Source organism: Triturus cristatus, chromosome 6 (genome assembly GCF_964204655.1).
Source record: "Triturus cristatus chromosome 6, aTriCri1.1, whole genome shotgun sequence".
Taxonomy (NCBI): Eukaryota; Metazoa; Chordata; class Amphibia; order Caudata; family Salamandridae; genus Triturus; species Triturus cristatus.
In genome coordinates, this window is record NC_140589.1 from 1,876,976,772 (window position 1) to 1,877,003,006 (window position 26,235).

Below are 26,235 nucleotides of genomic sequence, written 5' to 3' on the forward strand. Positions count from 1 at the left end.
AAACAGTGGCAGCACACTCCCGGCTTCCGCCTCAGGAGACTCTAGGATACGTGGGAGTCGCGCTTTTGATAAATACAGGAAGAGCAGAGAGGAGCGTGGGTACGAGACCGAAGGAGGAAGAGAACGAGACGAGAAAGCGAGCGGAGGAGCCAGGAGATTGCGTGACCAACGACGGAGGAGCCAACGGGAGGGAGAACCCTACGGTGCCGGAGCCGGGAGGCCAATGACCCTGTGACTCGTCCCGCCACGTTTCTGGAGAAGCGTGGCACCAACAGGTACGTGCTCGTATCTCGGCTTGGGCGATTAAAAAAAGGCACTACCAAAACATAAAGTCGGATCTCACTTTACCCTATCCCTCACGATCCCGACACCTAGTAATAGGGAATAGAGTACCGTGTGACTCCTCACCCCCTTTTCCCTCACATAAGAGTGTGAAGTGAACACCGGACTGACCCCAGTCTCCCTTTTCTTTTGTTTTGTTTCCCTCACACCGTGGTCCTGAGTTCCCTTTCCGCGGAGACGCTGCCAACCTGGACCGACTCAGAAGAGGAAAGTCATTTACCAGAGGCCGGCTATCCCCAGAACCCGAGTCAGATTCCCACTACCGTATTATCGACCAACCACGTACTGGAAAAGGGTTGTAAAACCAATAAAACCCTCATTACAATACCCTCCAGTCTCAGTGCTTCCATCAGGCCTGCAACAAGTGGTGGAGAATGCGGGCATAGACCGACCCATCTGTAAACCCAAGATGGACGAATTGATACAACATCTCATAAAAGGACAGGAACAGCTCGGATGGATGGTCGAGCAACAGCTTACTTCTGCTCAAGCGGATAGAGACACGTTTAAAACCACGATCTCTGCCCAAATAGAAGGCTTGCAGAAGATGATTGGGGAACACTCCCCAGGACCAACTCCAGGGGCCCGACACCCCCCTCCCGGTCCAACAGGGATGTCCCTCCAGAAATATGTTGCTGGGGAGGACCCTGACGCTTTTTCACTAAATTTCGAGAGAGCCGCCCTGGCGTGCGGGTGGCCATTGGAGAAATGGCCTTTCTTTCTGGCCCCTCTGCTAACAGGCGAGGCCCAGGCGGCCTATCAGGTCGCCAACGCTACAGGTCAAGTCCCATATGCGGCCATTAAAACCATAATTCTGGACCATCTCGGTCTAGACGCAGAAGCCTACCGGGTGAGATTTCGAAAGGAGAGGGGAGCATCCGGCGAGAATCCAAAAACTCTGTTCTTCCGCCTCAAAATGGCTGCTGACAAATGGCTAGTCCCCGCCTCCTGTACAAAGGAAGAAATAATGGACAAAATTTACCTGGAGCAGTATCTGGAGGCTTTACCCTTTAATACCCAAAGATGGCTAAGGCAACACTCCCGGCTGACTACCTCCCATACCATAGAAATGGCCTTGTCATATGCCCGGGCACAGCCACGGTCTAACCCTTGGGAAACAGAAAAAGCAGCTCGACCTCCCCCCCCCTAAAATCGAAAGAAAACCTCGCTCGCAGACGGAGGCCAACGCCCAAAGACACGTTCGATCCGAGGCTCTTTCCATTAAGGGCCCGCAATGCTTTGAGTGTGGGACCTGGGGACATATTGCGCGACTATGTCCCCACCGGAGGCCAACTGAGGAACCAATGGAGGTCGGCTACGTTCCTAAGTCTGTCCTATACACTGCGGAACTAAGAAGCGCCTACCATGTTAGTGTAAGGGTGAATGGGAAAACCATCAGGGCTCTCCTAGATTCTGGGTGCAGGCAGTCAGTGATACAAGGGGTATTGGTGAAACCTAAACAAGTGATCCCCAAGGCCCTGATCTGCATCAAATGTGTCCATGGCGACGTGCGACCCTATCCGGTAGCTATGATTGGCCTTGAGATCTCTGGGGGCCCTCAGCACCTGGTTAAAGTAGGGGTCTTAGACACACTGCCCGAAGAATTGATACTAGGGACGGATAATCCCAAGTTCCTAGAGCTGTTCTCTCGTTCCCTGAACGTCCGGCCTCCGAGTGAGACGGCAGAGAAAGAGAAGGGACAGACTCAACCCGCATATATCACCCCGGAACCTTGGGTAGGTGATAGGAATTTTAAATTCGCTCAAGCTAATGATTCTACCTTGTATAATGCTTGGGAACAGGCCCACTATACGCAGGGAGACCCCGACCCCAGGTTTCCACGTTTTCTCATCCAAAGCGGTCTCTTATACAGACAGGGAAACAAGGAAGACCCCCTGCAGCTATTGGTACCCACTGCCTTCAGGGAGCAAATCATGTTTTATTCCCATTCTCATTTGCTAGCAGGACACATTGGCAGTGAGAAAACAACCCAAAACGTATTAAGGCATTTTTACTGGCCCGGAATATACAAAGACATTAAACAACATTGTATGTCCTGTGAGCTGTGTCAGAAGAAGAACCTACATTGGTCCCCTGCAGTACCTTTACAACCTCTCCCCATTATAGGGACCCCATTCGAGAGAGTTGGCCTGGATTTGATAGGGCCTTTGCCCAAGACTAGAAGAGGGAACCAATACGCTCTAGTCATCGTGGACTATGCCACCAGATTCCCCGAAGCCTTCCCCCTAAGGGTCCCTACCTCCCGGGCCATAGCCGAAAAGATCATTGAACTGTTTTCTCGGGTAGGTTTCCCGAAAGAAATTTTAACGGACCAAGGAACCCCATTTGTGTCCCGGCTGATGAAGGAAGTATGCCACCTGGTGGATCTCCGACATATTAGAACTTCGGTGTATCACCCGCAAACCGACGGACTCTTCGAGTGATACAACGGGACCCTCAAGAACACGATAAAGAAGATGCTCGCTGTAAGTGGGAAAGAGTGGAATCTCATGTTACCGTTGGCTCTATACGTACTTCTTGAAATGACCAAAGAAGCCTGGGAAAAGGATACAGGAGAGGAACAAGGCATACTCGAATACACCCAAAATCTAAAGAACAAACTGGGGAAGCTGAGAGACTTAGCCTATGTTAACTTGGAACAAAGCCGGAAAAGACAACAAAACTGCTACGATAAAGGAAAGAAATGGAGGAAATTGGAGGTGGACGACTGGGCGTTGGTTTTGTTACCCTCCACAACCCGACGATTTCAAACGGAGTGGAGGGGTCCCTACTGAGTTATTGCGACCATAGGGAAGAGCAGCTACAAACTACAGCTGTCCCCGGGCAAGACGCAGGTGTACCACATTAACTTGCTGAAGAAGTGGATAGGTCCTCCACCGTGAAGTGCACATCTTTCTGTACCCACATGTGTTCCGTCCTCCTCCACTTTAGGGGACCTAGTGGTGAACGACGATCTCCAACAGCAAGAGAAAGAGAGTCTACATAACACCCTGGTGCCTTTCTCTCCATTGTTCTCAGATGTCCCTGGGAAATCGGCATTGATTGAACACTGGATTGACACCCCAGCAGGGGCGGTCGTCAAGAAACAACCATACAGGATACCAGCCACCAAACGCCTTGCCGTTCAGAAGGAAGTACATGAAATGCTACATCTCGGGATCATCAGACCATCACGGAGCGATTGGTCTTCCCCTATAGTCATGGTCCCGAAGCCAGACGGAAACACGAGGTTCTGCATGGACTTCCGCGCCTTAAACCAAATATCGTCATTTGATGCCTATCCGATTCCTCGGATCGACGAACTGATCGAAAAACTCGGAGAAGCCAAGTATATCACTACCCTGGACTTGACCAAAGGATATTGGCAAGTACCACTACGAGACGAAGACCGTAAGAAAACAGCCTTTTCAACACCTGAAGGATTATTCGAGTTTAACGTTTTACCGTTTGGGCTACATGGAGCTCCGGCGACATTCCAACGATTAATGAACGAGGTGTTAAGAGAACATCAAACCTTTACTTCGGCATACCTGGATGATATTATCATCTTCAGTCCCTGTTGGGAGAGCCACCTCGTTCATATATCCCTGGTGCTTCAGGCCCTGGAAAAAGCCGGATTGCACGTCAATTCCAAGAAATCCAGAGTGGGCTACCATAAAGTAAAGTACTTGGGGTACCTCTGGGGGCATGGCGTCATTGAGCCCCAGATAGAAAAGGTCCGAGCCATCTCCGAGACCCCCTTCCCCGCCAATAAAAAGGAAATGAGAGCATTTTTGGGGCTCATAGGATACTATCACCGAATTATCCCCTCATTTTCTGATATCGCAGCTCCATTAACCGACACCCTGATAAAGGAATCCAGACCTCAGGCATTTCAACAGCCCTCTCCTGCTATGTGGAAAGCCTTCAACACCCTAAAGGGGATAATCACCACCAACCCCGTGCTGTCATCACCCGATTATACCCGCCCATTCATACTATATACAGACGCTTCTGACCATGGGGTAGGGGCAGTGTTGTCTCAGATGTCACCGGAAGGGATAGAACACCCCATCCTGTACATCAGTAGAAAGCTGTTCCCTAGGGAGGTGAAGTATCCCACAATAGAGAAGGAGTGCCTGGTGATCAAGTGGGCCGTGGATAAATTATGCTACTATCTTGAGGGCCACCCATTCATCCTTTACACGCACCATGCTCCTCTGCAATGGATGAGCCGCAATATGTCACACAATCCCCGGGTGTTGCGGTGGTTTTTGACCCTTCAGCCTTTTTCCTTTACAGTACAGCACAGGAAAGGCATAGACAATGGCAGCGCGGACTTCCTCTCGCGATTTCCTCTCCCCGAGCGGGAGAATCCAGGGGGGGTGGTGTGTGACGAGGAGATCCCCATAGACGAAAATAAGAGTCTACCTCTGTTAATTGACTACATGAACAATCACATCTCCCCTCTATCCCTCCAGCAAATGGAAAGTTGGAGAACGGAGCCTCTCACCCAAACCCCTACCGAACAAAGCAACCAGTGTTTCTTTAACTGGGCAGAGTTGACAGCAGGCCCCGCCTACACCGGTGACAAAGAGAATGGGAGGAGCTCAAATACAGGAAGAGCAGAGAGGAGCGTGGGTACGAGACCGAAGGAGGAAGAGAACGAGACGAGAAAGCGAGCGGAGGAGACAGGAGATTGCGTGACCAACGACGGAGGAGCCAACGGGAGGGAGAACCCTACGGTGCCGGAGCCGGGAGGCCAACGACCCTGTGACTCGCCCCGCCACGTTTCTGGAGAAGCGTGACACCAACAGGTACGTGCTCGTATCTCGGCTTGGGCGATTAAAAAAAGGCACTACCAAAACATAAAGTCGGATCTCACTTTACCCAATCCCTCACGATCCCGACACCTAGTAATAGGGAATAGAGCACCGTGTGACTCCTCACCCCCTTTTCCCTCACATAAGAGTGTGAAGTGAACACCGGACTGACCCCAGTCTCCCTTTTCTTTTCTTTTGTTTCCCTCATGCCGTGGTCCTGAGTTCCCTTTCCGCGGAGACGCCGCCAACCTGGACCGACTCAGAAGAGGAAAGCCATTTACCAGAGGCCGGCTATCCCCGGAACACGAGTCAGATTCCCCACTACCGTATTATCGACCAACCACGTACTGGAAAAGGGTTGTAAAACCAATAAAACCCTCATTACAATACCCTCCAGTCTCAGTGTTTCCATCAGGCCTGCCACACAGACCTATGCTGAACCCACAGAGATTGTGCACAGTGTTGGATGACATACATGATTAGGATGCCAGTGTGTCTCAGGGGACTGTAGTGGGCACACTGCTCCGTGTTCCTGGAATGAGCTGACTGTACCATGAGCAACGGTCATGGCACTATGCAAATCTCACACTTCATGTCTGAGGCCACCACCTTGGTCATGCATGCTACAAGGGTGTTCGGTTGAAACCTCACACTCCTATGTTGAGAATCATCATCAGTGCCAACAAATAGGGACCCCCAACATAGTGAACAGGTCATGGGACAGGCAAGGTACCAACACAAGTCACAGACCACCCTCCTCCATGCAGCTGTGGTGCAACACTTCACATAGACACTCACCCACATGACAAGGAACATTCACACACATCAATGTCCATGAGGTTGTACACATCATTTGGACACTCTCACCACAGGTCCACTCAACTCATACACATCTGTGGGTACAGTCACCTGTCACCCCGCGGGGACCACTGAATCACCTCAGGACAATAGGAAAAAAGCCACCAAGGATTTGCCAGGCTGAATGTGTCATGCACTATGCAGTGAATGTCACAGTAAGCACAATGCAAGTGAGGAGTGCACACAGGAAATACCTCATGCTCTGCATGAGAGACATAAGCATGTCCCCCCCCCTGGGACCCACTCTCAACAACATTGCATGTCTGTCACACCTGGACACAATGCAAGAAGTGACAGTCACACAACAGGTGCAGAGGGAAAGGTAGTGGAGTCAGCACTCACCTGCTCCCCTGGTCTCCCATACAGCTTGGGGTACTGTGGGAGGAGGACGTCCAGCAATGCCCCATTCTCCTCCAGGGTGAATGGCTGGGCCCTCTCCACAGTACGTGACATGAGGTCCAGAGGAAGCAGAGACAGCAGCAGTGTGGTCGACTGGAAAGTTGTGCAGGCAAGTGCCCTCTTATGGATTCTGGCTGCCTTATATCTGTCTTGCTGAGGGGCATTCATTGTGAGGAGTACATAGTGATTGGTCAGACACATTTGCATCGTACGTTTACTCCAATCCCTTTAAACATATACCTATGACACGCATTTGCATCGTTCAAATTTTGAGCATCATGTCAAGTCAACAACCACTTTGCAACATTGTATTTTTTGGCCAACTGACTGTTCCAGGACACCTGATGGACACATTTCAACAGAAAACTCAGTATCCATGACAACCAGCATGCATTTAGGGCCTAATACTTGTCCCTTATGTGTCCCCTATGTAATTTTGAAATCCACACACAGGTACGGTGCGTTTCACACGTACCCCTACGGCACAAGTACAATAGTGAAACGAAGCGTACACACGCGATGATTGCGGGTGTACAGTGCGTTTCACACGTACCCCTACGGCACAAGTACAATAGTGAAATGAAGCGAACACACACGATGATTGCGGGTGTACGGTGCGTTTCACACGTACCCCTACGGCACAAGTACAATAGTGAAACAAAGCGTACACACACGATGATTGCGGGTGTACGGTGCGTTTCACACGTACCCCTATGGCACAAGTACAATGATGAAACGAAGCGTACACACGCGATTATAGCGGGTGTACGGTGCGTTTCACACGTACCCCTACGGCACAAGTACAATGGTGAAACGAAGCGTACACACGCGATGATAGCGGGTGTACGGTGCTTTTCACACGTACCCCTACGGCACAAGTACAATGGTGAAACGAAGCGTACACACGCGATGATTGCGGGTGTACGGTGCGTTTCACACGCTTACAATGGTAATACAGGCGTACACATGCCAGGAATGGAGGGCTACGAGTCGCACATGGATGTCCATCAAGTACTTGTCATTGCATACTTTCATGTGCAGGCCCTAGGTGTGTCAGCCAGTGATATTGCACATGTCATCTCATCTAGTTGCACAATTGATGTGTGATGACCTGTGTACACATGTCATGTGTGATGGGGCACTATGTGGCACACATCACCTTGACACTTGCCACATGTGTGTCTGTAGTCCAACTGTGTCATGCACAGCAGCAGTGGGATGGCACAGTCATCACCACCCGCACCTGTCTCCTGATGCCAGGGACAGGGACACTCTCTCAACTGACATGTCACGATCAGCGTGCCCCTATGTGACTATGTCAGGTGTGTGTCATGTGTTCCCATGAGCTTGCTGTTAGTGTTCGGTCAACTGCATCTGCTGTTGGTGCATCCAACATGGGTCTGTGTGGAGATGGGCATGGCACACATCTACGCACACCATGCCACATGTGGATTCCCACGTTTGTAGGGTCTGTGTGCATCGGACATCATATTTTCCCAGGCATACATGTCTGCGTCGTCTCAATGGCTGTGTTTAATTGTTGTCACATGTACCCCTTCATCACAATGTGTGTCATATGTACATTTGACATTCCATGTGACCTGTGCATGTGCCTTGCAGTCAACTGTCTGGATGAGATGACATCCTTCCAGTGCAGCTATGTGGATGTGTGTCACTCCGGTGTTATCTCTGGCTGTTCACTCAGACTTGCCCCCAGCTCATTTCAGGGCCTGTCATGTAGACTTGACAATCAACATGTGTATCTGGCTTTTTGTAGGAGTGCCAGCAAGGTGGCATATGTGTCCTGGATGTATTGCACACACCAGACTCCATAGTTACCTGATGTGTAGTAGCAGTTTAGCATGTGCTATGTTCATTGACATTGATGTTGGCAGACTCCCAATCTTCATGATTCCTAACAATGTCTTGCAGGGCACCACCTGTCCCAAGAACAATGCCAGACTTGGCTGCCATGAGGGAACGTGCCTGCATCCGACATTACAGATTCACTCAACAGTTGATTGAGGACTTAACCGACAGGCTGGCACCGCACCTCCAACCGCGACACAGGTATTCTACTGCGCTGACCCCAAAGATGAAGGTGATGGCAGCCCTACATTTTTTTGCCACAGGTACGTTTCAATTGACCATAGCTGATGTTGGTGGGATGTCACAGACAATGTTCAGCCGTGTCCTGCGTGATGATTTGGCAGCCATGTTGGAGCACCTTGATGAATTCATCCAATGTCCTACTCCTGGGGAGTTGACAGATGTCAAGGGTGATTTCTATGCCCTGGGAGGGATGCTCCATGTCATTGGGTCCATTGATGGTACCACCACAGGCACAGGAGCAAGTCTATCGCAACCGTAAACATTACCACTCAATAAATGCCCTTGTGGTGTGTCTTGCTAACATGCTGATTTCCCATGTCTGTGCACGTTTTCCAAGATCAGCACACGATGCCTACCTCATGAAGCATAGCAGGGTGCCACAAATGATGCTGTGGCTGCACAACAAATGAGCATGTCTTGTTGGTGGGTATACTCTGTTGCTCCTGTGTGTTGCGGTATCTTTGGCTCTTACGGCATCTCCTGACCCACTTATTTACATGATGTTTCCATGTAGGGGACTCTGGATATCCCAACATGCCATGGCTAATGACACCTCTCCGCAACCCAAGAACAGCTGCAGATCACAGGTACAACAATGCACACGGGAAGACCAGGCGAGTAATTGAGAGGACGTTTGGCCTCCTGAAGAGCCGATTCCGGTGCCTTGACAAGACAGGCGGGTCCCTCCCATATGCACCGGAGAAGGTGTGCAAAATCTTCATTGTGTGCTGCATGCTGCACAACATGGCCGTTGAGAAGGCAGTGCCACTCATCCTTGATCCTGATGAGGAGCAACACCCACCCGTGGAGGATCCAGGGCTTGGTCACGAGGCAAGTGATGAGGAGGAGGATGATATCCGGAGTCAGCTCATACGCAACTTCTTCTCATAATGGTGAGTCACTGGGTATGAATGTGCAAGTTTGTAGCATTGAGTGGCATGTGTTGCAATGTGTGTGTCCAGCTGACTGAATGCAAAGTGACTTTGATGTGTGTACTGATGTGTCACTCGAGTGATGATGTCACAGTTTTGCGGAGAGACTTTCTTTGAAATTTGCATGTGTCCAACATTGTTAATGTTTCGTAACTGACCATGTGTGCGGCGAGATTTGTTTTAGGTGACTTCTTGTGTGTCTGTCATTCCCAGGTTTTTGCGCCTGTTGTCTGCTCGTGTCATCTTTGTCCTCCTGCTATTCCTCATGAGGATTGCAACGTGTGCTGAATCAGCGTTCCATGCACGGACATGTGGAAATGTCAGTTTGGGTAATGATTGCAGCAAGGCTTTTTGGTGGTGGTACGGGTTGGGAATGTGTGGGGACTGCTTCTGTGCATGTTGCGATACCATGCATACATGTCTTCTCACCATGGAGCATATAACATGTAGCATCACTCCCATGACATGATAGTCACCCTTCTTGACAGTCATCTGTAGTGGAGTGTGGAGTCTGATGAAGGCATCAATGTGCGTAAACTTTGCCTCTGAAACATTGCTGATGCTACGGGTGGACATAGTGTGGGACATCACAACAACTGGCTCTATGGTGATTTGCAGCATCTCTGTGTGCAGCAGGATGTGTTTGGCTCATCCCCTTGACTTGTGTGCCAGTTCATTGGGATTTCCAACATCCGTGTTGTGAAGGGGGGGGTCCAGCGCATGTCCCACATGTTCTGTCAACTGACCTGTGAGTCTGTTCATATGGATGCATTTCCCTTTGTGTGAGTTTGTGCAATAAAGGTGTTCTGCACAATCCAAAGTGCCTCATCTCTGTCACTGCATATCTCTTGCCAGTTTGCATGCGTCATCTATGGCATAATTGTCAAAGATTGAGCATATGAGTGTATGTGTACTTCGGCAACATGCATGCATTTCTTCATGGCTAATACTCTCTATTGTGCATGAAGTACCTGGTTGTGTATGTATTTGTGCAGGTTGCTCCCCACGACGGGACGTCAACGCCTGCTGACGGTGTATCTCCTGTGCGCAGCTCCGCATTTTGTTGCCTGATCCTGTGGCCATCATTTTTGTTGATTCTTCATACATTTTCTCGGAGTGACCCATGAGTAACCTGACACTACTTCCTTTACATACACCTGTTGCACTATGCCTTTCTGACCTCCTTGTCTTTGTGTGCTACTTTTTGCCTAGTTTCTCACCCCTTCCGCCTGCTGCTGCCTCACCTGCGGCACCGCCCCACCGAGTGCCCTGATTCAGCAACCCACACACCTACAAAATGCTCCTCCCTTCCCCCTCCACCCATTCTAAATGCAGCCAGCAGCTTGTCTGTGCCACTGTTGCACCAACGCCGTGCCAGAGGCAGGACCGTCTGTGCCTGCAACGTGCACAGTGCACGACCCTCTGGTCCTTGCATGACCCACGTCACACAACAGGCTCATGCTGCAGCCACCCTCCAAGCAATGTCCTCCAGACAATCAACCGCCTGCTATCAGGCAACCCCTAAGCGCACACACGACACCTTTGCATGCTGAGTGTGCAACTCCACTGCCTACACAGCGCTGCCCCGCCTACCAGACCATGTCAGAACAACCAGGTCATGTGCCTCCTACTCCACACCCGCTCCGTCCACAAGCACGCCATTGGACTCTGTTACCTCCTCAACACAACGGCCCCACACATCACCTTCATGACAGTAACCTGGTCAAAAGCATCCTCAGCACACAACTTCTTCATTGCCATCTCAGACGGATACAAGATCACCCGCAGGGAATGCAACAACAATCCCGGAGGATGGATTGTAATTTATTCCCAAGTACACCCTCTGAGTCACAAATCCGGTTTTGCTCCAACCACCTGGCAACCCTCAGAGTAACACTCATCTACAGATCTCCAGGAATACATCCACAATTCCGCAAAGCCATCAACATGTACATCTGCACGCACGCCCTCACCTCCACAGGCTACATGTGGCTTGGGGACAGTAACTTCTTGCTGGAGGAGAACCACACCACCATCCAACATTGGTCCATCAACATTTGCATCCACTTCTCCGACGAGTAACACACTGGCCCACAGCCCGCTACCGATCCCCCAAAGATGCTTGATGTAAGTCACCACAGACAAGCTGTGTGGGACACTCGAACCAACACCACCGCTACACCCTGGAACCTCACACACTAGATCAGCTACTGATCCAACAATCTTGCCACATTGACGGACTTTCCTGAGAAAGCACAACAACAATTAAGCCACCTGGGACAAGGCAGACCTACTGGACTCATACAGATCGAGCCGAACTCTTGTGCAAACCTTGCAACACAAAGTACCTTCATTTACCTTACAGCCCTGGAAAACGCCACACACAGCCATCACCATATCATCAGCAAGGACAATTGGAGATCCTTCAGATAGGGCCGAGGCACCAAAACACACGACATCAAGGAGCTCCTCAGCAGTGTGAGTGAACTGACAGCAGATCTCCATCCAAAAGACACCCCACCCTGGCAAGGCAGATCACATCCCTTGCAACTTTCTACCACTGCAAGATCATGGCCATACACAATAGCCTTGGCACACAGAGGCAGACAGCACTATTATCCGCGTGACAAACCCCACTCAGGTTCTGGACTCCCGTCAGCAACAAATACACCACCTGGCTCATGTGCACCATCCACTCTGGCTCTCGATCAGGCCCCTTCCCACACAACATCTCAACCACATCATTCCCCATCCTTGAAGCCCACGTCCAGGGCGTCCTGAATGTCTCATTTGATTTTGCCACATTCCATGGGAGCTGGAGGCATTTCGAGACCCAGGCCCTTCTTCAACAACGGATGGCAGTACCGCAGGATTCCCTCAAACATCACCCTGCTTCCCTACCCAGCAAATGTCATCAGGAAGACACTCAATGAGCGACTGACAAACTTCCTCCACGCAAACAGCTCCAGGCAACCGGCACCAGAACATCTTCCACAGTAATCACACCACTGCAACTGTCATCATTGCCACCACCAACGACAACTTAGCCCTACTCAACAATGGTGAGACCACCCCCCTTGACCTCTCAACGGCATTGTACACCATGTGCTACCACACTGTCAGCTCACACATCTCCAACACTGGTATCCAGAGGAGGGCCCAGGATTAAATCACCAAGTAGCTCACCAGCAAGGCCCAGGGAGTCGGCCTTCACCCTGCAGCATGTAGTACAATGGGGTCATGTGGCCCATGCCCCAGGGCTAATCTCTCTGCATGACGATCTTCAATGTCTCCATGAACCCCCTCTCCACCATCACATGCGCACACGACCTCATCATCATCTCGTATGCCATTTACACCCAGCTGCTCCTCAACCTCACCAAAGACCCAGCCATTGCCAGATCCAACCTTCAAGAAGGCATGAGATCCGTTGACGAATGGCTGACCATCAGCCACCTGAGGCTGGACTTGGACAGGACTGAGGTCATCATCTGAGGATTGTCCCCTTACGGCTGGGTCAACTCCTTGTGTCCCACCGGCATGGGCACCGCACCAGCACCCAGTGGCCACGCATGCAAGTTGGTGTTCATCATGGACTCATCGCTCACACTTACCATGCAACTCAACACCATCTGTACCTCATGCTGCAAAACCCTCCGCATGCTGCAAATGATCCACAGATAGATCCACTCCATGGCAAGACAGACCGTCCCCCAGGTCCACGACACCAGCCGGGTCAACTACAGCAACGCCCTCTACGGAGGAACAACAGCAAAACTGCAGGAGAAGTTGTCCACATCCAGGGTGCATCCGCACACCTCATCTTCAACATCCCCCGACCCAGCCACATCACCGTCCACCTGAGATAGCTAGAATGGCTCACTGTCTGCTGCAGGATAACCTTCAGACTCCTGAACCACACTCAGGAGGCAGTGCACAACCCCAGACCCAAAACCGACCTTGGATGTCTGTCTTCCAACACCCCGTTGGCCCAACTTCGTGCAGCCCACCTTGCCCTGGCCACCATTCATCACATCCACAGAACAACTGCATGCAGGAGATAGTTCTCCCACCTCGCAAAACAGACCTGGGACTCCCTCCCCGGGCACCTTAACATGACCCATGACCTCTACACCTTCATGATACTCTGGCAAATTGGTCTGTCTGAGCAGTATTGACTCAGCAGCTTGAGGCCATCACGGGTGAGTATTGGGCTCCATGTCTGTATTTGGTGATACATTGTGACCCATGTGTGTCCTCGACTGGACTCAGAACCAAGTGTATGGATGGCTGGAGTTAGTTCCACACTCAGGCATACTTTGACATAGCCCCACACGTATGTTGTGGACTCATGCTAAATGACTGCAACATAAAATTACAATTATAAATGTATTTATTATAGGTCCGGGGCATGATTTATGCACAGAAAAAGGTGCAATACAGGGACCATAGAATCCAAAGTTCACAGGGGGGGATGGGATCCTTGGCATTTGGAGTCATCAGAGTCCAGGCCACAGTGTTTGGCATAATTGGTCAGACTGTGACCAGCAAGTCCATGTGGCAGATGATGTCAGTCAATGAGGTGATGCTGTCGCACATGGAGGCCAGGTGCCACGCCAGGTGACCTGGGAGATGTGGATGGTCCGCTGCCTCTCACGGTCTTTTCCGTGGACGACCCACCTTCCTCCGGGGACCCTCAGATGCAGGCCTTGATGATGCTTGGGATGCTACGTCGGACGAATCCTCCTCCTCCTCTCACCATGGCGAAGACCACCACCAGCCACAGGGAGGGTTGCCCATGTTGTCGGAGATCCGACGGAGTGAATGGCTTATGTCCCTTTGCACTGCCAGGAGCTCAGCCAGTCTTGCCTCCATCCGTCCTTGGTGTTATTGTTGACTGGCGTGTTGCTCTGCCTGCTGGTTCTTAATCTCTGTGAGGGTCACCACTACCTGGCTGAACTCCCTGGTGTCACGCCGGTATGCATCCATGATGTTGGCTATGTGTGACATACCCATCCCTTCAGCTGGCTGGTCAGGTTCTCGCCTCTGCCTGCCTCCACTCCCACCACCCCTGCCCACATGAGCCTGGGCTACCATTGTGGGCACATCGGGTCGATGGGACCCCTGAGGGATGGCAGTGGCAGTGTTGTCTGCCTCCTCCTGGGTGCCCGGCGCACCTTGTCCCTCCTGGTGAGATTGGCTCAGGTGTTCACTGCGGGCAGGGCTCCTCGGTGTCTCCTGGGATGTGGCAGGAATGGGGGTGGTGGTTGGCACAGATGTTCCTGAACCAGGTGCTGCAGGGGCTTGGACACCAGAGGGTCCAGGTCGGTCGGGGTCATCCGCGGAGTGTTGAGAGGCGTCGCTACCGGTGGGATCAGGTTCCTCCCGAGCCTGGGACTGTGATTCTTCACCCCCATTGTTGGGGGGAGAATCATCACGTTGCCCTGTGTGTGAGAGACAGACAATGTTAATGCTGTTTCATGCAACATCCATGTTTCATACACATTCAAGTTGGCACTGTTCCTCCAGGTAGTTGTATGTGCCTAGCATTCTCCTCAATGTTCACTTGTGGATGGGTATGTTGCGGGGGACAGATTGATATGTTCTCCTGAGTCTTTGACATGTAGATTTTTGGCTTGGATGCTTCTTCGGCTATGTATTGGTGTTGTTGTGTTACATGTCCATTGTGACAGTGTATAAAACCATTGCCTGTCCCGGGGGTGTCTGCTTGTGTAAGGGGTGTGTGTGACAGGGCCTGCTGGTGGGTGTAGTGTGATTTGGCAGTGGGGCTCCCAGGTGATGTAGCTGTCCCCCCATGGAGCATGCTGCCATGACAGTGAGTGTGGGTTCCTGTCCTAGATATCTGACCTTGTTGTCTTGGTGTTTGTGTTTGCACTGGTCACAGGAGGGCCTTGTACTGCCTACACCTGGGCCAAGTGTCAGCTATCTTGTCAGTACTTTCCCAATCCCTGTGCATTGCGCATGGTGCATGGGTATGTACCTGGGCCATATGGGATGAGGGCAATTGTGTCTGATTTGGAGTTCAACAATGCGTTTAGTGACACCCACCCTCCCAGCATACGGGACATCCATTCTTGGGTTGGTGCTTCGTGTAGCATGGGACATAGCATGGCCTTGCTTTCTCAATGGGGCATACACATGTTATTGGCATTAGAGTTGTTTTTAACTGTGGTTGTGGCCGGTGAGGGCTTCGGGGTAGTTTCGTGCTTTTGTGTAGTTGGGGTGTGGATGCCATTACTAGGGGTGGGCGGAATTTGCGTAATCGCGTTACGCAAATCTCCCCGAAACGGTAAAAAATCTCCGCAAACATGCAGAAATTCTGCGAACACGCGGAATTGCTTGTTCGCGATGCTTTTTTCCTGTACACAGTTGCTGTTTGCGTGCTCGGGGAGAAATATCTCGCGAACACGTATTTTGAGAACGCGAACAAGAAAAAATTTCGCGAAGTCGTGGAAAGCAGAATTTTGGGTAATTTCGCGTTCTCCGCGGAACGCGAAATTACCGAAATTCCGCAAATTCCGCGAGCGGAACGGAATTTGCCACCCAGGCCTAGCCATTACCCCATGTTACGTAAGTTGTTTGTGTACTCACCAGGCTCTGGAAGTCCTTGAAGTCCATGTACTCCCACCGGCGGAAGTCTGACCAATGTTCCAAACAGCTGTGGCTCGACTCTGATGACTTCATTGACAAGGATCTTCAGCTCCTCCCTTGTGAACTTTGGATTCTTGTCTGTGGGCATGGTGTGGGTGAGGGTGTAGATGGTTGTGGGTGTGTGGGTGTGAATGTGAAGTTGTGGGTCTGAATGTGAAGAGGGGGTATATGTGAAGGAGTTTGTGTGAATGTGTATATGTTAAGGTAGATGGGTGCAACTGTTGGTGTGTGCTCTCCAGCTGCAGTGAGTCTGTTGCAAAGGCTCATGGTTTGTGTGTGTGGGCCCTTTTTATTGGTCCATTTGTGGGTGGGCCTCAGTTTGAATTTTTGGTGGGTGTGTTATAAGGGGTGGTTGTGAGTTTTCCCCTCTGTTTGCCTGTTTGGATGTGGCCAGGTCAGTAATTTCCATGTTTTGTGCACTGTAGACATGTTTTGTGGTGTTGTGCGAGTCGAATAGACCCTCCTTGTGCTGTTTTACATTGCCTATGTACGGTGCGTACATACGCGATGATGTTGTTGTGAGGTGCGTACATACACGTTGTTGGGGTACGCACCGTACATACGCAAAGATGTTGTTGTGAGGTGCGTACATAGGTGAGGATGTTGTTGTGGGGTGCATACATACGTGATGTTGGGGTACGCACCGTACATACGCGATGATGTTGTTGTGAGGTGCGTACATACGTGAGGATGTTGTTGTGGGGTGCATACATACGCGATGTTGGGGTACGCACCGTACATACACAATGATGTTGTTGTGAGGACGTGAGGATGTTGTTGTGGGGTGCGTACATACGTGATGTTGGGGTACGCACTGTACGTACGCGACGATGTTGTTGTGAGGTGCGTACATACCTGAGGATGTTGTTGTGGGGTGTGTACATACGCGATGTTGGGGTGCGCACCATAGATACACGATGATGTTGTTGTGAGGTGCGCACATACGTGACGATGTTGTTGTGGGGTGCGTACATGCGCGATGTTGGGGTACACACCGTACATACGCGATTATGTTGTTGTGAGGTGCATACATACGTGAGGATGTTGTTGTGAGGTGCGTACATACGCGATGTTGGGGTACGCACCGTTCATACGCGATGATGTTGTGATGTTGGGATACGCACCGTACATACGCAATGATGTTGTTGTAAGATGCGTACATACACAAAGTTGGTGTATGCACCGTACAAACGCGATGATGTTGTTGTGGGGTGCATACATACGTGAGGATGTTGTTGTGAGGTGCGTACATACGCGATGTTGGGGTACGCACCGTACATACGCGATGATGTTGTTGTAAGGTGCGTACATATGCAGGGGGGCCTGTGCGACTCGTACCCCTGTACGACTCGCACCCCGGGAAATATTTTTCCCAGGATACGAGTTGTACAAAGTTTGCTTTGTAGCGGGTGAAGTCATTCCCCATGTACGGGGCGTTTTCCATACGAATTCTAATTTGGAAAACCGGTCCGGATCGTACTTGTACGGTCGGTCTGTATTTTTAGGCTTTGTACGGAAAAGTGTCCAGGTCCGTCTCGTACAACTTTTCCCGATCTAATTCGTACGGATCGGGCCGATCTGTATGTATTTTTCCCGTACGAATCGTACTTCACGGGTGGGACGGGACTTGTACGATGCGTACGGGGAAAATTACGGATGCGAGTCGTACGGGAAAAGAAAATACAGGATCGGAATCGTCCCCTTACTTGGGGGTTTCTCTTATGATTTCTGCACCCATTTCCCAGTCTATCTCTCAATCCTCCTAGTTTCTTGGCACAACGGGTCGTTTTCTGGTAGGACCTTGGTTCTGAGATGCCTTATAACTAGGGTAGAAGAGAAGATTCTTTTCTTTGCTTGATTTCCTTACTTAGGGGCATATATACAAGCCCCTATCACCACCACAACGTCACTTTTTCCAACGTTGTGGTGGGGATAGGGGCTTAGCTTTATTTACAAGGCAGCATTAAGACACTTAATGTGGCTTATACTGGCTTGTAAATAAGGCTCCCTTTTAAGCTATGCTTAGTGTGAAAGGGGTGGGCAGTGGGTGTTGTGGTGGGTGTTCCACCGCAACATGCATTTATTTTGATGCGGACCCCTATGTACAAAGGCAGCATACATAGGAGGCAGTCCCAAATTTAAGACCAGGGAAATCCTGGTCTTAAGTTGGCAAAATGAGGAGAAATGCACTTTTTCTCCTTGTTTTTGCTTTTTCCATGTGTGCTGCCTTGTGGAAAAAGCAAACTGCCATAGATTGTTTAAGTACAGGAAGGTCCCCCTTCCTGTACATAAACAATTTGTAAAATAAATGCCATTTTGTGACTTTCATGTGTGCTGCATGAAGCAACACACATAGAAGTGAAAAAATGGCATTTTAGGATTGTTTATGTGTAGGAAGGGACACTTTCTTACACATAACCAATCCTCTCCTGCATGCACACACTCTTGCACTATGGTGGAAGGGTGACTGCGTTGGCGCTACACTGATTAAGTATAGCGCCAGCGCAGAGGGAAACACAGGGCTGTACCATATCCTTGTAAATATGGAGCAGCCTTGCGTTTCTGAAGTGGTGGAGTGAGGCGTTAAGCCTTGACAGCTAATGCCTCACTATGCCACTTCCTCGTACATGTGCCCCATTTCAAGGTGAGTCAGCCGGAAACAACAATCCTATATTTTTTACTACCTACCTTTGCTTTTTTCCCCCTACTCGTGCTCCTGGCCTTGCTTTTCATTCGTCTGTGCCACTCTTCATTGAAATTCCAATGACATAAAACATTGTCCCTGCTGGGTTCCTTATTCACAGTAAATTCTCAAGCCACATTAGGCATGTCATGTATATTCTCTGCCAGTAATGCAAATCTAATTATTTCATTATATTTTCTTTGTATGATAATTTTTATATACATAACAGAGAAATATAAATCAGCTCCCAATTTTAAATTGGAAGTGTGTGTGTCCTGAATGTGTACTCCATCATTATGCGCTGTGATATGACATCATAATAGAACGGACTGTTTCAGATTGGGATTAATACAGAAAATGTGCTCAATTTCAGAGCCATGTGCCCATGGTGAAGGTCAGTATTAGCCAATCTTGCCCACACCTGTTTTGCCCATAATTCAATGTGGAGGAAGGGAGATGTTCCTCAGAGCAATGAGTTACAGTAGGCAACTATACTAAACACCAGCAACACAGTCCATAAAATCCACTTTGAGTAAGTTACATGAATGAGCCATAGAAGAGTATCTCCTAATCTTCATACTAAGAAACAGGAGGATCACCTGGTTTTCAGATTCATGGTACTCATGCAGCCCCTGTCTTTGTACTGTTTTACTGTTTTAGGGAGAGGTGTGTCACAGCAGCCAGAATGGCTGATCCGGGGAGCGGGGCTCGTGCTTCGATTCCCGGCGCAGGCGGCAGCTCAGCTCAGCATCATGTGGCGTTGGACAAGAGCTCACTTAATCTCTCCGACTGACCCCAGGAGTGATTAGTTTGTGCTTTACAAGTACCAGATGTTTTTTGATTTTTTTTTTAATACTACCAATATGGTGGAATAAATAATGTTTAAGCAAGTAAGTAAAGTGTTCTATGCAACCCACACAGCTAATTTAAATGTATTTAAGATTCCTGTATGGAAGAATTGATTGATCACTTATATAATCACACACTTTGGGGTTTAAGTACATTACTATGGGCCCGATTCACAGAACAAACTTAAGACAAAATCCTAAACTTAGTACCATTTTGGTATTCACAGAATGCACTTACTACTTCTGGTATTCACAGAATGAACTTACTACTTTTGCGATTCACAGAATAAACTTAATACTTTTGCTATTCACAGAATGGATTTACGACTACTAACTTTAAGTCCGCACTCGGGCCGGAAATTCCGGCCTGGAGGCGGAGCTTCCGGCCCGGAGGTGGGGCTTCCGGGCCGGAGGCGGGGCTTCCGGGCCGGAGGCGGGGCTTCCGGGCCAGAGGCGGAGCTTCCGTCCCAGAGGTGGAGATTTTGGCCATGGCTAAATCTCCGCCACTGGCCGGAATCCCCACCTCTGGGCCGGAAGCTCCGCCTCCGGCCCTGAAGCCCTGCCTCCGGGCCGGAAGCTCCGCCTCCAGGCTGGAAGCTCCGCCTCCGGGCCGGAATTTCCGGCCCGAGTGCGGACGTAAAGTTAGTAGTCGTAAATCTATTCTGTGAATAGCAAAAGTAGTAAGTTTATTCTGTGAATCGCAAAAGTAGTAATTTCATTCTGTGAATACCAGAAGTAGTAAGTGCATTCTGTGAATACCAAAATGGTACTAAGTTTAGGATTTTGTCTTAAGTTTGTTCTGTGAATCGGGCCCTATGGGTTTATTAAAATTTGACAAACTTGCTTGACAAAAGAAATATTCAAGTGCCCATGTATAATATTTTCTAATAACAACACTGCATCGGTGTAGCAGCCAATAATTAATATTCCAACCAGAATTTACCTACATTGGGATTCATAAATTTGTGTAAAATTATATTTTGGAGAGGTCTATATGAAAAACTGTTGATTTTGAACTTGCTGAGCAGGATTTAGGTCCTGCATAATATGTATTGCTGTTTCAGTGGCTTTGCAATTTAGAAGAACTATTGCCTATCAAAGAGCAGGTCCTCGTACCAGCTCCATCTGCGACAAATCTCCTGTACAGCTAGCCCATAGTCCACTACCCTCTGCTGTCTTGCCTGCTCATTTCTTGCTATGGTCTGACTTTTCTGCCCTCTGTTTTGCCTTCTTCTGCTCATTTTTCTACCCTCTGTTTTTCCTTCTTCTGCACTCTTTTTTCAGCCTCTGTTTTGCCTTTTCTGCTAATTTTTCTGCCCTCTCTTTTGCCTTTTATGCTCATTTTTCTGCCCTCGGTTTTCCCTTTTCTGCTTGTTTTTCTGCACCTGTTTTGCCTTTTCTGCTAATTTTTCTGTCCTCTATTTGGACTTTTCTGCTTGTTTTTCTCCCTCCATTTTGCATTTCTGCTTGTTTTTCAGCGCTCTGTTGGGACCTCGTATGCTTTTTCACCTTTCCTGCTTGCTCATAATTCTGCCCGCTGTTTTGCCTTTTCTGCTGATTTCTTCCCTCTTACTTCTGTTTCCTTAATGCCTGGCTTTCAAATGGACAACCTGCAGCCCCAGTGCATAGATACTCCTAGGTGTGACTGTGCGACCCTTTACAAATGCTGATTGCAAATGGTGGAAACACACCAGGCTTTATTTTGATGAAGGACACCTCCAAGATGGGGTCCCACTTTCAGGACACATTTTCAAAACACCCCTCATGTGCCTTGAGCCTGTTCGCACACACTCCCCATGTCATGGGTAACGGACACAGGATCATCATGTGGTTTGCTCGGGCGCTAGTGCACACCACATTAGGCCTCCAGCAGGCAATGAGCTGCTGCTGGGAAAGAGACACTGGCTGAGATTTCACACCCAAAGAATGGGACAAACCCCTATATATTCTGAGGAAGGTGTCCCAAAATGCCAAATTCCAGTACATACAACACAATATTTTCTAGCAGCTTGCACACAATGTTCGGGTCTTCACCACATTCCCCTCAGTGCTGGGCACTGAATGCCAAAATGGAGCACATATTTTGGAGCTGCCCAGCAGCCATGGCCCTATACCACGGGTTGGCAGAGGCACTGTAAGAAGTGATGGGTTGCAAGGGGTTCTTCACCATAGAAGGGGAATTGTTTGGCACATTCAAACAGAAGAGAACAGATATGGTAACTGATTGATTCCTAGATGTGGCTCTCCTCATAGCCTGATGGTCCATAGCAATGAATTGGAAAGCACACCCTCCCGGAAATAAAATACTGGTGCGGACCAACCATCAAGTGGGAAAAGGCTGAAGCAGTGGCACTGAGGCGAGAGGAAATCTGGGGGTAATGGAGGGTTCCTATTGCAGGCCTGTGAGAAGGGTTACTGCATGAATTCCAGATCTTCAAAGAGTCTCTAATGGCCTATTGAGGAAGCCTTTTCATGCCTGCACAATGGCTCCTCCGAATACTGGCTCACGAGTCACTTTATTTGTCCCCAACTTTGGGCTCCTGCAGCTCACTGCTTACAGTGGCTTGGTTGGCCTCTCTTCCTCCGGGAGTATATGTGTGCCTTGTGCGGCTGGGTAGAGGGGGGAAGCAAACTCACCCACTGTCTACAATTCCAGTATGTAAAGAGCAATGTGAAGGCACTAATAATACAAGGATAACTGATTTGCCAACTTGAGAAGATGTGGCCTGTATCTCCCTGTTGTGATCTGATGGTTGATCTTGTTACTGGTATTACTATACTATAATGAACCGACTGCTCCTTACCAAACACTGTATGCGTACGGATGGGTTATATGACTGCTAGCCCTATTATAACCCTCCATTACCTCAAGCTGTTCGACATTTTTTTCCTGTACACCTACATTGACTGCTGAAGAAGAATATCTAACTTATTGCATGAGCTGCACACAGCACAGCTTGGAAAAATAGAGGCAATTACTGCTCTGATGCAGGTAAGGCAATAGCCTGCTGACTTTCCGAGTTAATGTATGCACTGTAGAAAATCTATTTTCAGGGAAACCAATGCAAGGACCTGTTCTGCATAGGTGCCTCGCCTTGAGCTGCATTATGATAAGGTCCCAGGTGTGCTCTTGTACATTCTTAGTGGCCTTCACCTTTCTGTAACTGCCTAGGATTCTTTTATTCAATGTTGTGAGGTGATGGGGTGGCATCTTGGAGATTCTGCATCATTCTCTCACTATCAAATATTGAACCCCAACATGTTTGTCCTGAGCAGCAACTTTTTATTTCACATATCCTGGCAAAATTCTGCTACCTTGCACTGAAACACACATCACCTCTGGAGCGGAGAGGCCGGGATGACCTAAGAAGATGTGCACAGTCTCCACATACTTGATGTGCACATCATAACTATTGTCAGTTATTAATTGGCCTCATGTGGTTAGCTCAGTGATTAGAAGCAGTAGAAGCTTCAGAGATTTGGCAGCTCCTTGGGGTGTTCCAGTGGTGGAATTAGCTGCAGGTAGTGCACACCGCAGCCTTATATAAAGGAGATCTCATTGCATGCATTGACCCGACTGGTCGCTCTGCCTCACTTCTTGAGTGTAAGATGTAGAATCCACGTGGCACTCACTCTCACCCGCTGTGAGGGGTGAGAAGTCTTTCTGACACATACAAGTTTGAGGAGCTTGATCTCTATCCTGGACCATGATAACCATTATCCTACCTATCCTTAGGGAAGAACTGACACTGACTCACTTCTGAGATCTTGAGTATCACTTAGTAAAGAGGGCACTGTAGAGCACTTGAAATGGGTCAGTAGTAGCAGGCGGCCCCTCAAGGCAAGCTCTCAAGGAGGCCCAGCCGGCGTCATTAGAGCTTGTAGGAGACAGTGCCATCAGCAACAAGGAGTAGCCTTCATCTTTCATGGAATGACTCTCAGGCCAAGAGATCTCCACCCATATCAAGAGAACCCGAATGTGATCAATAAAAGTGGAGCCCTTGAGATGGACGTGAAGACACTGACCACTGCTCCTCTGCACAACAGTTCTTGGTAAGTCCCTGTCATTTAAACATTTGCGTCACAGTAAACTGCCTCTAGTGATTACTTGGGCGCAGGGCTGCGTGTCCAATCAGAGTCTAAGGGTGATATACACCGGGTTTTGGCCCTATCAAGCACTGCATTTAGCCATAGGTCACGCAGGCACCATGTGACTTTCAGAACTGTCCTCCTTGCCCCCTGAGCTTGGGAGGGTGGAGATGATGCATGCTCCAGGCAGGACTCAAGCTGACCCAATGGGCAGCAGGAGGGAAGCAGTCCTCAATGCAGGTAGGAGGTTTAATGAAACCAAACGAGAAGCACACATCAACATGCCCAGTGATAAAAGGACGCATGCATTTAGCCAGTCGCTTCTACACACAAACGTGCAGACTGCAAAGTCATGTCATCTTTGCAAAGAGCTCCCTCGTTCATATGAGTCTCTCTTCATTTTTTTCACTTGCTTTCCTTACAATGCTGTGCTGCTGCAATACTTACATGCTGTTTTGTATTGTGCGGAAGGCCTGCCATGTTCTATTTCTTTCACATGTATTCAAATGCAGTCTTAACAGGGGCACCAGTTGCCATACTACTTACTGAAGGAGCCTGCCCTCTGTTAAAATGCTGCGCACATCCCTTCTTCGACATGACTGGCCCAGTAATGTGACTTCACAGAAATAACAAAAGCAGGGATGGCTGCAATCCATGCACAAAACACGCAACAGTACCCCTGTGACCGTACCACAGAGCTACAATAGCTGTTGTATCTTATCTGACACGAGCACCTTGAAGCGTGGCCTGTTGTCGCTCAAGGAGCAGGTCCTCCGTCTCCTCCAAGGCGGAGTATCTCTGGTGCATCCATGGATGGAGGCAAAGCTCACACCGATGCCTGCGGACACCCCTGCCAAGCACCATGTATCAGGCATGAGTCTAATGCATTGCAGTCTGGTGGTCCACATCACCTCACTGAAATGCATTGTCACGCATTATAGTACCTCCTCAACTGCCACATGGAGCACTGCTAAAATGCGCATGATCGACTGAGCAAGCTGTTAGCGTGTTGCACACTTCTCCCTGCATGCAGAGGCTAAGAGGTGCACGCAGCTCTGCAAGTACTGCCTTGCTACAATGTATGCAAGTGTTGTAGAGACGCACCGTCCACGGGATGACTCACGTGGCACCTAACTTAAACTGACGTCACAGTCAGCGCCTAACGGGAAAGTAGACGGACAGTGAGATTCGAACGAGAGCGCCATAAATGTTGTAATTTGTGTTGGTGCGGCACGTACGTCCAAAAGGTATTAACATGTTGATGGGTTTCTTAGCTTGAGGCCTGCATTTTGGAAAACTTTGTATTTCGAAGTCCGTTAGAGTGAGGCTTATCGACTGTGCAGGAATGGAAATTAATCTGTCAGTGTGTTGTGTCAAAAAAACTTGTCTGTCTTCCTCCTGGTTTGTAAATCATGACACCTGAATTGGTGACGTGGACCCCTGTTTACAAAGGTCGGTGTTAATTGTGGTGAGCTTTGCGGCTAAGATGACGCAGCTGTTCTTCTTTCCTTGACAAGGTCTTGTATTTTAAGTCAAATGGTTGACTGGCAGAGGTTCCCATCTCAGTACCATGATGACTTCTGGCAACGCTTCAGCGCCCCAGTCCTCTGAGGAGCTTGTTGTACCCCATCTTATAGTATAAAAGTTATGCCAAAGAAGCTTCTAGTGCAATGGGGACATCACTCTTCTTATGCACCCTTATTACTCATCGCAGTCTAATCCTCAAGCCACCGTGCACTCCACACACATTTACACCAGATGTCATTCCCACACCCATCAGTTATCTAATGCTTGTCCTTGAGGGTGCTGTCAAGTGTCTCTGTACACCTAAACCCTTGATTAGACAGATCTCTCATTCTATGTGCCCCTGACAGCTCAATTGCACAACAGTCCCTCCTGAGAGGAGCCCCACACATCAGACCTACCCAGAAGCAGGAGCACCACTAATGCCATACCCTTTCCATGCTGATGCTCATTAGACATGTTCAGGTGTTCTGGAGCCTCTGGGTACCACTGGCCCAAAAATATTTTACCTAGTTCAAGTACAATCAGTATTACACAGTTTCTAATTTCCCCATCATTCCCACACTCATTGATGCCACATTGAGCTCATTTGCCCCCTCTCGCGCAAGAAGATGAAGTAACATGCACACTTGATGATGGATTATATTAATACCACTTAGATGTGATTGTTAGTGAGGACTAGGTGGTTTCTGGTGAATGTTCGGTGAGATAGATAGGTTGGTGGAGATTATATAGTCTTAGGTTGCAGGGATACAGTTTAAAAGAAGTAGAGGCTGTGATCTATGAAATGAGTTGTCAGCCAATTGCAGAATTGCAATACGAGATTATGGTAAATGCTCATAACACTGAGAGAATGATATTCTCAGAAACAGAAGGCATACGAGCACAGAAGACAAGAGGACCACTCTGAAGACAGAAAGGAAAGGAATCAAGTGAAAGTCAATCTTTTATGC